Raw genomic sequence first — 12,500 nt, forward strand, 5'->3', positions numbered from 1 at the left:
AAAAAAAAGAGTCAATGAGCTTTTCAAATAGGCGGAAATAGTCTCTTTGTTTCTTCAAAAAGCCTGAAATAGTCTCTCTGAGTTTCTTCAGAAACCCTGAAAGAGTCTCTTAAATTTTTCTTCAAAAAGCCAGATTTTGGCAGCAGATTTCGCTTACGGCCATACCACTTTGAGCACGCCCGATCTCGTCTGATCTCGGAAGCTAAGCAAGGTCGGGCCTGGTTAGTACTTGGATGGGAGACCGCCTGGGAATACCAGGTGCTGTAAGCTTTATTGTTTACTTCACTAATGTTCTAACCTTTCAAATAGCCAGATTTTGGCAGCAGATTTCGGCAGCAGATTTCGCTTACGGCCATACCACCTTGAGCACGCCCTAGTGGTAGCAGGAAGTTGTGTGGCAGTAGTTGGGAGAGGAAGGCTCTCCCCCATTTTGTTTTCTTCTATTTGTGTTTGTTTTGTGAGTTTTTTTTACTGTAAGTTAGTTTTTTTGTTTTTGTTTTTGTTTGTTAAACCACCTAACAGCAGCATATCGCTGTCTGGAGGGTGGTTGATCTTTTTTTTTTCTCCAAATGGACGGATTAAATGGTAACGACTCGGAACTGGCTGGAGAGAAACGTATGGCAAACGACACTGGACTGGCTGGAGAGAAACGCTTGGCAATCGACACTGGAATGGATTATCGACAACGAGCTGGACATGATGTGAGAGACAAGAGTGCAGGACGGAAATACCTAAAGGAGGCGACAATGATTTTGAATGTGGAAAATGTCAATGAGGTGAGAGCGGTGGATATTATAAAGGCGGTGGTGGAAAAATGTGGACATGGGAAAATTCTGGCGTTAAGGCCAAGACAAGGAAAAGAATATGAACTAACAATGGAAAATGAAGAAACATGTGAGGATTTGATGGACGGACTGAATATAAAAGGAGTGAATTGTGACATTAAAAAGCTGCAGAATAGAGACTATGTGGTTTCCTTCATGCACCTGCCCGTCTACCTGGAGGATAGAGCAATAATTGAAAAATTGGAGGGATGGGGAGTTAATCCCATTTCAAAAATTAAAAGAAGACACTACCCGGGCACGGATATTGAGGATGGAACGAGGTTCCTTAAAGTAAGGTTCCCGAAAGAGGTGGCATCGTTGCCTTACAGCACAAGGCTGGAAACGGCAGAGGGGCAGCAGTATTTTAGGGTGATGCACAGTCACCAGGTGAAGACCTGTCGGCTGTGCATGAGCCCAGATCATCTGCTTAAAGAGTGCCCAGATTTTAAATGCCACAAATGAGAAGAAAGAGGGCACTTCGCAAGAGACTGTAACGCAGCCAGGTGCCCGGAGTGTCGGAATATTTTAAATAAATGTGAGTGTTTGATGGAGGAAGAGGAAGGAGGTAGGGAACACCAGGTGGACGGACAGGTGCATGAAGGAAACAACGAGGAGGAAAGACAAACTGATGTGGGACAAGAGGAACAAGTTATACAACAAAAAGAAACGGAAGAAGGAACGAGTAACAGAGAGGAAGAAGGAGAGCAAGAGAGCAATAAAGATAAAGAACAAACAATGGAACAGGACATGCAATGGTCAGCAATGGGAATATCGGACAGTAGTAAAAGTTATCGGGATGGCATGGAGAAGGATGAAATAACGATGGACAACATGGAGAACAACAGAGGAGGGAGAGGACAAATAAGAAGAAGGTCATTGAAGTTTGAGCCAAATCTGGAAAATGCAAGAAAAAAGACTACGACAAGGGGGCAAGATCAAAGTGCAAACAGATATGAAGTGTTAAAGGACCTGGAGGGAGAAAATGGAGAATAATGGTTTTTAGGTATTTATTTTTCTTTCTTTTAATGGTTTTAAGTTGTGTTACTTTTAATGCAAGGGGACTGATGGACATGGGAAAATTTGAAAGAGTGAAAGAAAAGTGTAGAGGAGAAGATGTTATTGTTTTACAAGAAACAAATTGGAAAGAGAGTGTGATGATGGAATATAAAAAGAAATGGGAAGGGGATATTTTATATAATAATGGGGATGGTAGGCTTGGAAGAGGGGTGGCGTTTTTAATGAGAAAAGATGCTTTTAATACAACCAAAGTGGTGTACAAAGATACGATAGGGAAATGCATGGCTGTGGAAGTAAATTACGAAGGATGTGAATTGATTTTAGTGAATGTACATGCACCAACAGAAGAGAAAGAAAAGAAAGAATTTTTTAATTGTTTAAGGAGTGTAATAAAGAAATATAAGGAAATAATAATGATGGGGGATTTTAACACTGTTTTTAGCAAACAAGACATGGCAGAGGGGATGGTTTTTAAATCAGACACAGGGAGGAAAGAATTAAATGAATTGATGAGGGAAAATAATTTAATAGATGTATGGAGAGAGAGAAATGGGAGGAAAAAAGTTTATTCAAGGAAGCAAATAGTGGGGCATTTTATATGTAAAACAAGAATTGATTATGTGTTATGTACAAGAAATGTGGAGAACTTTATCAAAAAAATCAGCTATGAAGAAACTAGTTTTAGTGATCATAAGTTTGTACGTTTTAAAATAGATTGGAGTAATGTGCAAAGGGGACCGGGTACGTGGATTTTAAATACAGAGATTTTAAAGAATGAAGATTATGTTGCAGAGATAAAAGGAATTATAGAGAAAGAGAAGGATAATGCAATGTATGAGGAAGATAAAAGAATGTGGTGGGAGAATGTTAAATATCTAATTAAAAGGTTTTCAATAAAGTATTGCAGCATCTTACAAACAAGTAAAAGACACAAAGAAAAAGAAACAAAGGAGACGTTAGAAAGAGAATTAAATAATGAGAATAAAGACATACAAAAGATAAAAGAAATAGAGGAGAATTTGAAAGAAATAGAAGAAAAAGAATATGAGGGGGCAAGATTAAGAAGTAAGTCCAAATATATGGTGGAGGGGGAGAAATGCACAAAGTTCTTTTTTGACTTGGAGAAAAAAAGGGCACAAGTTGGAATAATAAAAGAAATAAAAGGGAAAAGTGGAGAGATTGTGGAGGGGAATGAAAAAGTGCTAGAGGAGATAACGGCTTTTTATGAGGATCTTTTTAAAACAAGAGGGGTAGAAGAAGAGGTAAAAAATAAACTGTTAAATTATATTGAACCAAATTTAAGTGAAGAGGATAAAAAAGAATGTGATGGGGAAATCAAGAAGGATGAGATTGAAAGAGCGATAGATCAACTAAATAAAAGGAAAAGCCCAGGGATAGATGGTTTGGGAAGTGAATTTTATATATGTTTTAAGGAATTTTTAATAGAGATTTTAAAGGAGGTTTTTAGGGAAATTTTTAAAGAGGAAGAGATGAATGAAAGGATGGGAATGGGGCTGATGAAGCTAATATATAAAAAGAAAGGTGAACTAACAGATTTAAAAAACTACAGGCCGATAACAATGTTAAATACTGATTTAAAGATATTAGCAAAGATTCTTGCAAATAGGTTAAAAGAAGTGATGCCACGAATAATAAAAACAAATCAAGCATATGCAGTTAAAGGAAGAGACATAGCAGACATAACGATGAGTATAAGGGACACAATACAATACATAAAAGAAAAGAATGGAGACGGGTATTTAATCAGCTTAGACTTTGAAAAGGCTTTTGATAGAGTGGAGCATGAATATTTGTTTGGGGTTTTAAATAGGTTTGGTTTTGGTGAGAATTTTATGAAATGGATAAAGATTTTATATAAGGGGGCTCTAACAAAAATAAAATGTAACGGATTTTTAACAGAATGTTTTAAAATAACTAGATCAATTAGACAAGGATGTCCACTCTCAGCTTTATTATACTCTCTTGTGGCGGAACCTTTAGGCCTAGCAATAAGAAAAGAAGAGAAAATAAAAGGAATACAAATACAGGAAAGCAAAGCAGAAGGAAAAATTTTCCAATACGCAGATGACACAACAATAATAGTTAAAGGGGAAGAGTGTGTAAAAGAAGTAATGAAGAATGTACAAGAATATTGCAAAGGATCCGGAAGTAAAATTAATGAGGACAAGACGGTATATATGAGGTTCGGGGCAACGTCAGTTTTAACGGAATACTTTAATTTTAAGGAAGTTGAAGAAATTAGAATTTTAGGGATTTTAATGGGAAAGGATGGGAGGCAAGTAAGAGAAAAAATGTGGGAGGAATTGATAACAGGAATAGAGCGGAGGTTGAATTTTTGGAGATTGAGGGCTTTAAATTTGAAAGGGAAGGTTTTAGTATTGAATGTTTTAATGGCTTCAAAGTTGTGGTATGTTTTATATGTGACAGAAATGCCTTTGTGGGTAGAAGGGAGGTTGAAGAAATGTTTTCTTTGTTTTTTGTGGGAGGGTAAACCCCCAAGAATAGCGTATAACACTTTAATAGGGCCATTAGAAGAAGGTGGGTTGGGGTTAATGGATATTAAACAAAGGAAAAATTGCTTAAGGGTTAAAATAGTCAAAAAACTGTTGCAAGACGAAAATGAAACAGAATGGAAGAAAGTTATGAAATATTTTTTAAACAAATGTGGGAATTTTAATTTGGGGGAGGATATTTTATGGATGAAAACAAAAAACTGGATGGCGGAAGGATTATCGGATTTTTATAAGGAAATTTTAAGTGCTTGGGGGGATTTCTTAAATGTAATAGATTATAATCTGAAAGGAAGAGAAAACATCTTAAACCAACCTCTGTTCTTAAACAAAAGTATTTTAAGAGATGGGAAAGAGATCTTTTTTAAAAAATGGATGGATGTGGGTATAACAAGGGTAAGAGATGTTTTGTATGAATTTAAAGAAGGGTTTTTACCATCACAATTTATAATGGATGCAATGGAGGAAGCAAAAGAGGAATGCAACAAACGAGAAATAGAGAATAAATACGAAATTATCAAATACGCAATACCGGAGGAATGGATTAAAAGAATAGAAAACATGGAGGAATGGAAGAAAGAGAAAGACATTTATGTCAGACTTAAAGGAAAACTATGTAATTTTAAGGAGTGTAATGTGAAAGATTTTTATTGTTATTTTAGAGATGGTGTTTTTAAAGAACCAGTTGCTAACAATTTTTGGGTACAGAAAATTAAGGACCTGAAAAAAGAAAGTATATGGAGAAATATGAGGGGAAAGTTTGTGGAAGCAAAACTTGAATGTTTAGAGTATTTTATAAGGCACAAAGTAATTTTTACCGAATGTATTTTAACTAAGATTGGAATGGAACAGAATGCAACATGTAAAGTATGCCAAGAAGAAGACGAAGGGATTTTACACTTGTTTTTATACTGCAAAGAGTTGGAGGGTTTTTACAGAAAATGCAAAAGGGTGATAAAAGAATTAATTGAGGACTGGGACGAAGATGTAATAGAATGGAAGAGGATAGTGATGTTTGGATGGGAGGAAAATTGTCAAAGTAAACAGTTTGTGAACCTGTTAGTAATGTTGATAAAAAATGCAGTATGGGAAAGAAGAAATGTGGCAAAAAAAGGAAAAGTGGTGCTTGATGTTTGGAATGTTCTTAAAAGGAAAACAGAAAGATATATTGAAGGATTGTATTGGTATTTTAAGTATGAAAACATGTTGCAAAGCTTTTATGTTGTTTTTACTCCAAGGGTTTCTAAAGTTGTAAAAGATCTAGCATGGAATGTACCTGAAAGTGATTTGGATTTTTAATTTTAATTTTTACTTTTATTGTATTTTATTTTTTTAACAGTTCTTTAAACTTAAAGGGACATTGTGTAGGAATTACTCCCATCTAGCGGTGAAATTGTATTTTGCATTCAAACGAATTGTGCTCTCCAGCGCCTCGCTTTTTCAAATGTGTATTGCATCTACGGTAGCCGTTATGTACCAAAAAGCTATTGACAGGACGTCTTCTAATAGCACTTCGTCGAGTTTTCCTTTGGGTGAACAGGTTTGTTATTTCAAACAAACTGCAACTTTACAGTATGAATTACTGACTGTGAAAAACATGAACCATTGTAATTAGTATTTATGCTTATTTATTCGTTATATTTTCTTAAGTACGTGCATTGTTAGATTAGATATCATCATCATCATCATCATCATCAGATGATTCAACAGTAGAGGGAGAGGACAGAGAGGCAGTGGATCAGAAGAACGTTTCCACTGTCAGGCCAGAAGCTCCGCGGTGCTTCAATAAAACACGCCCGTGTTATCAGAAAACTAATCAGAAAGAAATGGAAACAGCATTGCAAAACAAATATGATAAAAGCGACCGTTTGCTGGCATTTTTGTTGTTTACTTGACTATTTAAAACCCAAGCATCGATGTTTTACCAGGTCTACAATAAAAGGCGATACATTGATCATGAATTAATGTATGTCAAAATTGCACATTAGTCACACAGAAATAAATTACCGTTAGGTTTCACAAAAGAAATAGGACACACTTACTTCAATCGCGTCTGTTTCTGTTTATTTGGTAGTAACAGGACATATATCACATTTAAAAAGAATGATAATTTCTACAAATATATGCCACCAATAATACGACCTGAGGAGCTTTAGCACTCTCTCGACTCCCAGTAGGCTAACGTTACAGATATTTTCCGTCAGAGAAACAGAGGAAGCTCCCGGGAAAAAAAATGTGCTTTATTTTATGATAGTCCGGTATAAAGAGACGAGACGTAGGCTATCTGACAGATAAAATAAAAACATTATTGTGATAACCTTTATGATTGGTCTGATTTCTTCAAACGTTCACTATGTTTTTTTTACTATGCGTATCTTCAAGCGTTTATTTTGTTTACTATGGTAACGTTAATGGTTAGCGTGCAATATAGTCTTTTACTCGCGTATAAATATTTCTACCTTATATGGTGATCAGAATCCACATCGGATCACAAACAAAAGGCATTCAAACGTGAGTTACATTATTTTAAAAGTAGCCTATTTACTGCTGACAGAATCACCCGGCGCTGTCGTCTAGTAGAGGTGGACGACGAGGAAGAGGAGGAGAGCGAGAGTCAATACCACGACGACAAAGATGCCCGCGGCAGCTACAAGAGACGATCTTGATAGAATTGAAAGTTTCCAAGGCAGAGAAGAGAAGCAATGCAGCCTTTTAAACTTGCCGGGGCAGTGACCAGCGCCTCTCAGCTCTGCTCCTCCGGTTCTGCTGCTTTCAGTTACATGACGCTGGCTCTGAACGAAAACGCGTTGTGGAAACGCGTTTGGTTGGTACTTTTTGACCCTCTCTGCTATTATAGTTTTTCAAGATGGCGGAACGACATGGAAGCCTCCGTGAACCTACCCGTCCCATGTACATAAAGATAATAAATTCTTAATTTACGAGGATAAGTCAGATAATTTGCAGAGGTATTTGTACACCATTGAGGACATATTTAAGAATAAAAATATTGATTTCAGATAATAAAATACCTAAAAACCTACACAGTGTCCCTTTAAGAATTGTGTACTGAGGGTCTGTATTACAAAAATATGTATTGAAAATGATGAAAGTTTTGATGTATATTTTTGTATTTGAAACATTTTCAATAAAAAAAAAAATAAAAAAAAAAAATAAAAAAAATAAAAAAAAAAAAAAAAAAAAACACCCCCGATCTCGTCTGATCTCGGAAGCTAAGCAAGGTCGGGCCTGGTTAGTACTTGGATGGGAGACCGCCTGGGAATACCAGGTGCTGTAAGCTTTATTGTTTACTTCACTAATGTTCTAACCTTTCAAATAGCCCGATTTTGGCAGCAGATTTCGCTTACGGCCATACCACTTTGAGCACGCCCGATCTCGTCTGATCTCGGAAGCTAAGCAAGGTCGGGCCTGGTTAGTACTTGGATGGGAGACCGCCTGGGAATACCAGGTGCTGTAAGCTTTATTGTTTACTTCACTAATGTTCTAACCTTTCAAATAGCCAGATTTTGGCAGCAGATTTCGCTTACGGCCATACCACTTTGAGCACGCCCGATCTCGTCTGATCTCGGAAGCTAAGCAAGGTCGGGCCTGGTTAGTACTTGGATGGGAGACCGCCTGGGAATACCAGGTGCTGTAAGCTTTATTGTTTACTTCACTAATGTTCTAACCTTTCAAATAGCCAGATTTTGGCAGCAGATTTCGCTTACGGCCATACCACTTTGAGCACGCCCGATCTCGTCTGATCTCGGAAGCTAAGCAGGGTCAGGCCTGGTTAGTACTTGGATGGGAGACCGCCTGGGAATACCAGGTGCTGTAAGCTTTTTAGTTTACTTCACTAATGTTATAACCTTTTAAATAGCCCGATTTTGGCAGCAGTTTTCGCTTACGGCCATACCACCTTGAGGGCGCCAGAGAGTCGCTGGTTTAAGGAAGTGTTTGGCTGCAGTGGGTGAGGGAGGCTCACCATTTTGCTTTTTAATTTTTGTTTTGTTTAAAATACAGTTTTTGTTTGTAATTTGATTTCTTTTTTGAGTTAATCACTTCCCAGCAGCCAAGGCTGTCTGGGGAGTTTTTCTTATTTTTTATATCTTTTTACAAAATGGACGGATTACAAGGTAAAGACATGGATATGGCAGGAGGATCAAGTCGGAAAGGAGACCCTAGCATGGACAAAGGATTACGAGAAAGAAAAGACAAAGACAGAACAGAAAGGATGCGGATTTATAAAAAGGAAGCAACTATAACTGTGGATTTAGCAGAGGTGCCGGATGGAAAAGCAGAGGATATAATCAAAGTTTGAACGGAACAGGTGGGACTTGATCAAATTTTGGCAGTACGGCCTAAACAGAACAAAGAATATGAAGTGACTTTAGCTACAGAAGAAACATGTGATGATCTAATAAACGGACTAGAAATTAAAGGAAAGAGGTGTGAAGTCAAGAAACTAAAGGACCGAGTTTTTGTGGTTTCAATAATGCATCTGCCGGCCTATCTAGAAGACGCCATTATTGTGGACAAGCTGGAGGGGTGGGGAGTAATCCCTATCTCACAAATCAAAAGGAGAGTCTACCCGGGTACAGACATTGAAGATGGAACGCGCTTTGTTAAAGTGAAATTCCCTAAAGAAGTGGCCTCGCTACCTTATAGTACACGCTTTGAGACAGCGGAAGGAACTCAGTACTTCAGGATTATTCACAGCAGGCAGGTTAAAACCTGTCGGCTGTGTTTGAGTCCGGAGCACATTATCAAAGACTGTCCAAGTTTTGTGTGTTTTAAATGCGAGGAACAGGGCCATTTCGCGAGGGATTGCAAAGCTGTCAAGTGCCCGGACTGTTTTAAAGTTTTAAATAAGTGTGAATGTGAGATGGAAGGAGGAGAAGAGGAGACACAACAAGAGGAGGGGAGGCAGATGCAGAATGAAACTAATGAAACGAATGAACCAAGTGAGTCGGAAGAACAGCAGAAGAAAGAAGTAGAAGGAGAGGAGATCGAAGAAGATCCTGAAGAAGACAATGTACAAGAGATTGTAGGTGAAGAGGAGGAGATGGAACAAGAGAGAAGGACACAAATGGACACATCAACAAAGACAACAGAACAGTGGAACACAAGGGGATATGAAAGGAGTAAAAGGTTGAAAAAAGACAGAGAAAAAGAAAAAGAAAACGGACAAGAGGGCAAAAGAAAGGACAAGGAATTAGGTGGAGTGACAAGAAGAAGAATGCAGAAGGTAATACCTAATCTAGAGTTTGCTAAAAGATTTATAAGTAAAGAAGAAATCAAATGTACGAACAGATTTGAGGGTTTAAGATGTATCGAAGAAGAAGAAGAAGAAGAAGGACTGTAAAATGATGTCTTTTAAACTCTTAGTTATTTTAATTATGGTTTTGAATATGGTGATTTTAAATGCAAGAGGTCTACTGAATAGGGAAAAATTTGAAAGAGTAAAAGAGTTGTGTAAAGAAGATGTTATTGTATTACAGGAAACGAATTGGAAAGATGAAATAATGGAAGACTTAAAAAAGAGGTGGGGGGGAGAAATATATTTTAATAATGGGGATGGAAGAATGGGAAGAGGAGTTGCTATTTTAGTAAGAAAGGAGAAGGATATTGAGGTTAAAGAAATATATGATGATGGAAAAGGAAAATGTATTGCTGTCGAAATAAGATATGAAGATAGAACATTTATTTTGATTAATGTGCATGCACCTAATGAAGAAAAAGAAAAGAGGAACTATTTTAGTGCTTTAAGAGACTTAATGGAAAGTTGGGAGACAATAATGATGGTGGGAGATTTTAATACAGTTTTTAATAAAAGAGATATGGCAGATGGAATGGTTTTTAAAACAGATATGGGGAGAAAAGAACTTAAGATGCTGATGGAAGAAAAAAGCTTACTTGATGTGTGGAGAGAGAGACATGAAAAAAAGAGAGAATTTTCTAGGAAACAACTAGTTAGGAATTTCTTATGTCAAACAAGAATTGATCATGTTTTAAGCACAAGAAATTTAGAATATTTTATTGAGGATATATTGTACAAAGAAAACTCTTTGAGCGATCATAAGATGATTTTAATGAGGATGGATTTTAAAAAAGAGGATAAAGGGCCTGGAGTTTGGATTTTAAATACAGAGATTTTAAAGAGTGAAAGCTATAAATTAGGGATCGAAAAAGTAATAGAAGAAGAAAGAGCGGATGGGATGTACCTAGAAGATAAAAGAATTTGGTGGGAAAATGTAAAATATGAAATAAAGAAATACTCAATAAAATACAGCAAATTGGTTCAGAGAGTTAAAAAAGCTAAAGAAAAAGATACAAGGAAAACATTAAAAGAAGAGTTAAATAAGAGAGAAGTAAATATACAAAATGTAATAGTTATGGAAGAAAATCTAAAGAAAATAGAGGAGAATAAATGTAAAGGAGCGAGTTTGAGAAGTAAAGCAAAATACATGGTTGAAGGAGAGAAATGTACAAGATTTTTTTTTAACTTAGAAAAAAGTAAAGGAAGAGCAGAAATGATAAAAGAAATAAAGGTCAAAGATGGAGAACTAGTAAAAGAAACGAAAGGAATTTTGAAAGAAGTAAAAAAATATTATGAAGAACTTTTTAAAACAAAGGGGTTAGATGAAGAGAAGAAAAATATACTATTACAGCAAATATCAATGAGAGTAGAGAATAAGGACAAAGCAGAATGTGATAAGGAAATAGGACAGGAAGAAATAATACAGGCAATAGATCTTTTAAAAACAAAGAAAAGTCCCGGTATAGATGGGATAGGAAATGAGTTTTATAAGGTTTTTAAGGAGGAAATTAGTCTGATTTTAAAGGATGTTTATGAGGAGATTTTTAAGAAGGAATGTCTAAATCAGAAGATGGGTTTAGGGCTGATGAAGATTATATACAAAAGAAAGGGGGATAAAGCACTTTTAAAAAATTTTTGACCAATCACCATGTTAAATACGGATTTTAAGATTTTAGCAAAGGTTTTAGCAAATAGATTAAAGAATGTACTACCTAGCATAATAGAAACAAATCAGGCATATGGTGTAAAGGGAAGAGACATTGCAGAAACAACAAGCAGTATAAGAGATATAATAAGTTATATAAATGGAGAAAAAAAGAATGGTTATGTTATTAGCTTAGACTTTGAAAAAGCCTTTGACAGAGTAGAACATGGGTTTTTATTTTCAGTTTTAGAGAAATTTGGGTTTGGGGAAAATTTTATTAAATGGATAAGAATTGTATATAGGGATACGATAACAAAAGTGAAATGTAATGGATTTTTAACAGAACCTTTTGCTATTACAAGGTCAATAAGACAAGGCTGTCCACTATCAGCTCAATTATATTCGCTGGTAGCGGAACCTTTAGGGTTAATAATCAAAAAGGAGAAGGAAATAAAAGGAATAGAGATGGATGAAGGAAATGAAATAAAGAAAATATTTCAATATGCAGATGATACAACAATTGTAGTTAAAAATGAACAAAGTGTTAAACATGTAATGGAAAAAGTGGAATGGTACTGCCAAGGTTCTGGAGCAAAAATAAATGAGGAAAAGACAGTTTACATGAGATTTGGGAAGGTACCGGTTTTAACAGACTGCTTTAGCTTTACACAAGTACAAGAAATGAGGATTTTAGGAGTGGTTTTAGGGAAAAATGAAAAAAGCATACGAGACATTATGTGGGAAGAGGTAGTGGAAGGAATGGAGAGGAAGTTAATATTCTGGAAAAACAGATTTTTAAATTTAAAGGGAAAGATTTTAATTGTAAATGTGTTGATGCTGTCTAAGATGTGGTATGTTCTATATGTGAATTCCATGCCTATATGGGTAAAACAAAGATTGAAAACATGTATTTTAGAATTTTTATGGGAGAAAAAACCCCCAAGAATCGCTTATAATACTTTGATTGGACCGGCAGAAGAGGGAGGAATGGGTTTAGTAGATCTTGAACAAAAGATGAACAGTATGAGAATTAAAGTGGTTAAGAAGTATTTAGATGAGGAAAATAAAGGTGATTGGAAAAGTATAATGGAATTTTATTTAAATAAATGTGGGAATTTGAATTTGGGAGATAACATTTTATGGATGAAGTTAAAAAAGTGGATGAT

The 12,500-nt window shown here is 36.0% G+C and overlaps 4 non-coding genes across 4 annotated transcripts; all 4 read left to right on the forward strand.

Moving 5' to 3' along the window:
- The first annotated feature begins 151 nt into the window (after positions 1-151).
- Positions 152-270, forward strand: LOC130100039 (5S ribosomal RNA). The gene has a single exon (XR_008808683.1). It is a non-coding gene; the product is annotated as a 5S ribosomal RNA (ribosomal RNA).
- Positions 271-7,731: 7,461 nt separating this feature from the next.
- On the forward strand, positions 7,732-7,850 carry LOC130100040 (5S ribosomal RNA). The gene has a single exon (XR_008808684.1). It is a non-coding gene; the product is annotated as a 5S ribosomal RNA (ribosomal RNA).
- A 61-nt stretch (positions 7,851-7,911) lies between these two features.
- Positions 7,912-8,030, forward strand: LOC130100041 (5S ribosomal RNA). Its single transcript, XR_008808685.1, has one exon. It is a non-coding gene; the product is annotated as a 5S ribosomal RNA (ribosomal RNA).
- A 61-nt stretch (positions 8,031-8,091) lies between these two features.
- LOC130100163 (5S ribosomal RNA) lies at positions 8,092-8,210 on the forward strand. Its single transcript, XR_008808801.1, has one exon. It is a non-coding gene; the product is annotated as a 5S ribosomal RNA (ribosomal RNA).
- Positions 8,211-12,500: the final 4,290 nt, after the last annotated feature.

This window comes from Rhinichthys klamathensis, unplaced genomic scaffold, assembly GCF_029890125.1.
Source record: "Rhinichthys klamathensis goyatoka isolate OS25496 unplaced genomic scaffold, OSU_Roscu_1.1 h1tg000236l_1, whole genome shotgun sequence".
Lineage (NCBI taxonomy): Eukaryota > Metazoa > Chordata > Actinopteri > Cypriniformes > Leuciscidae > Rhinichthys > Rhinichthys klamathensis.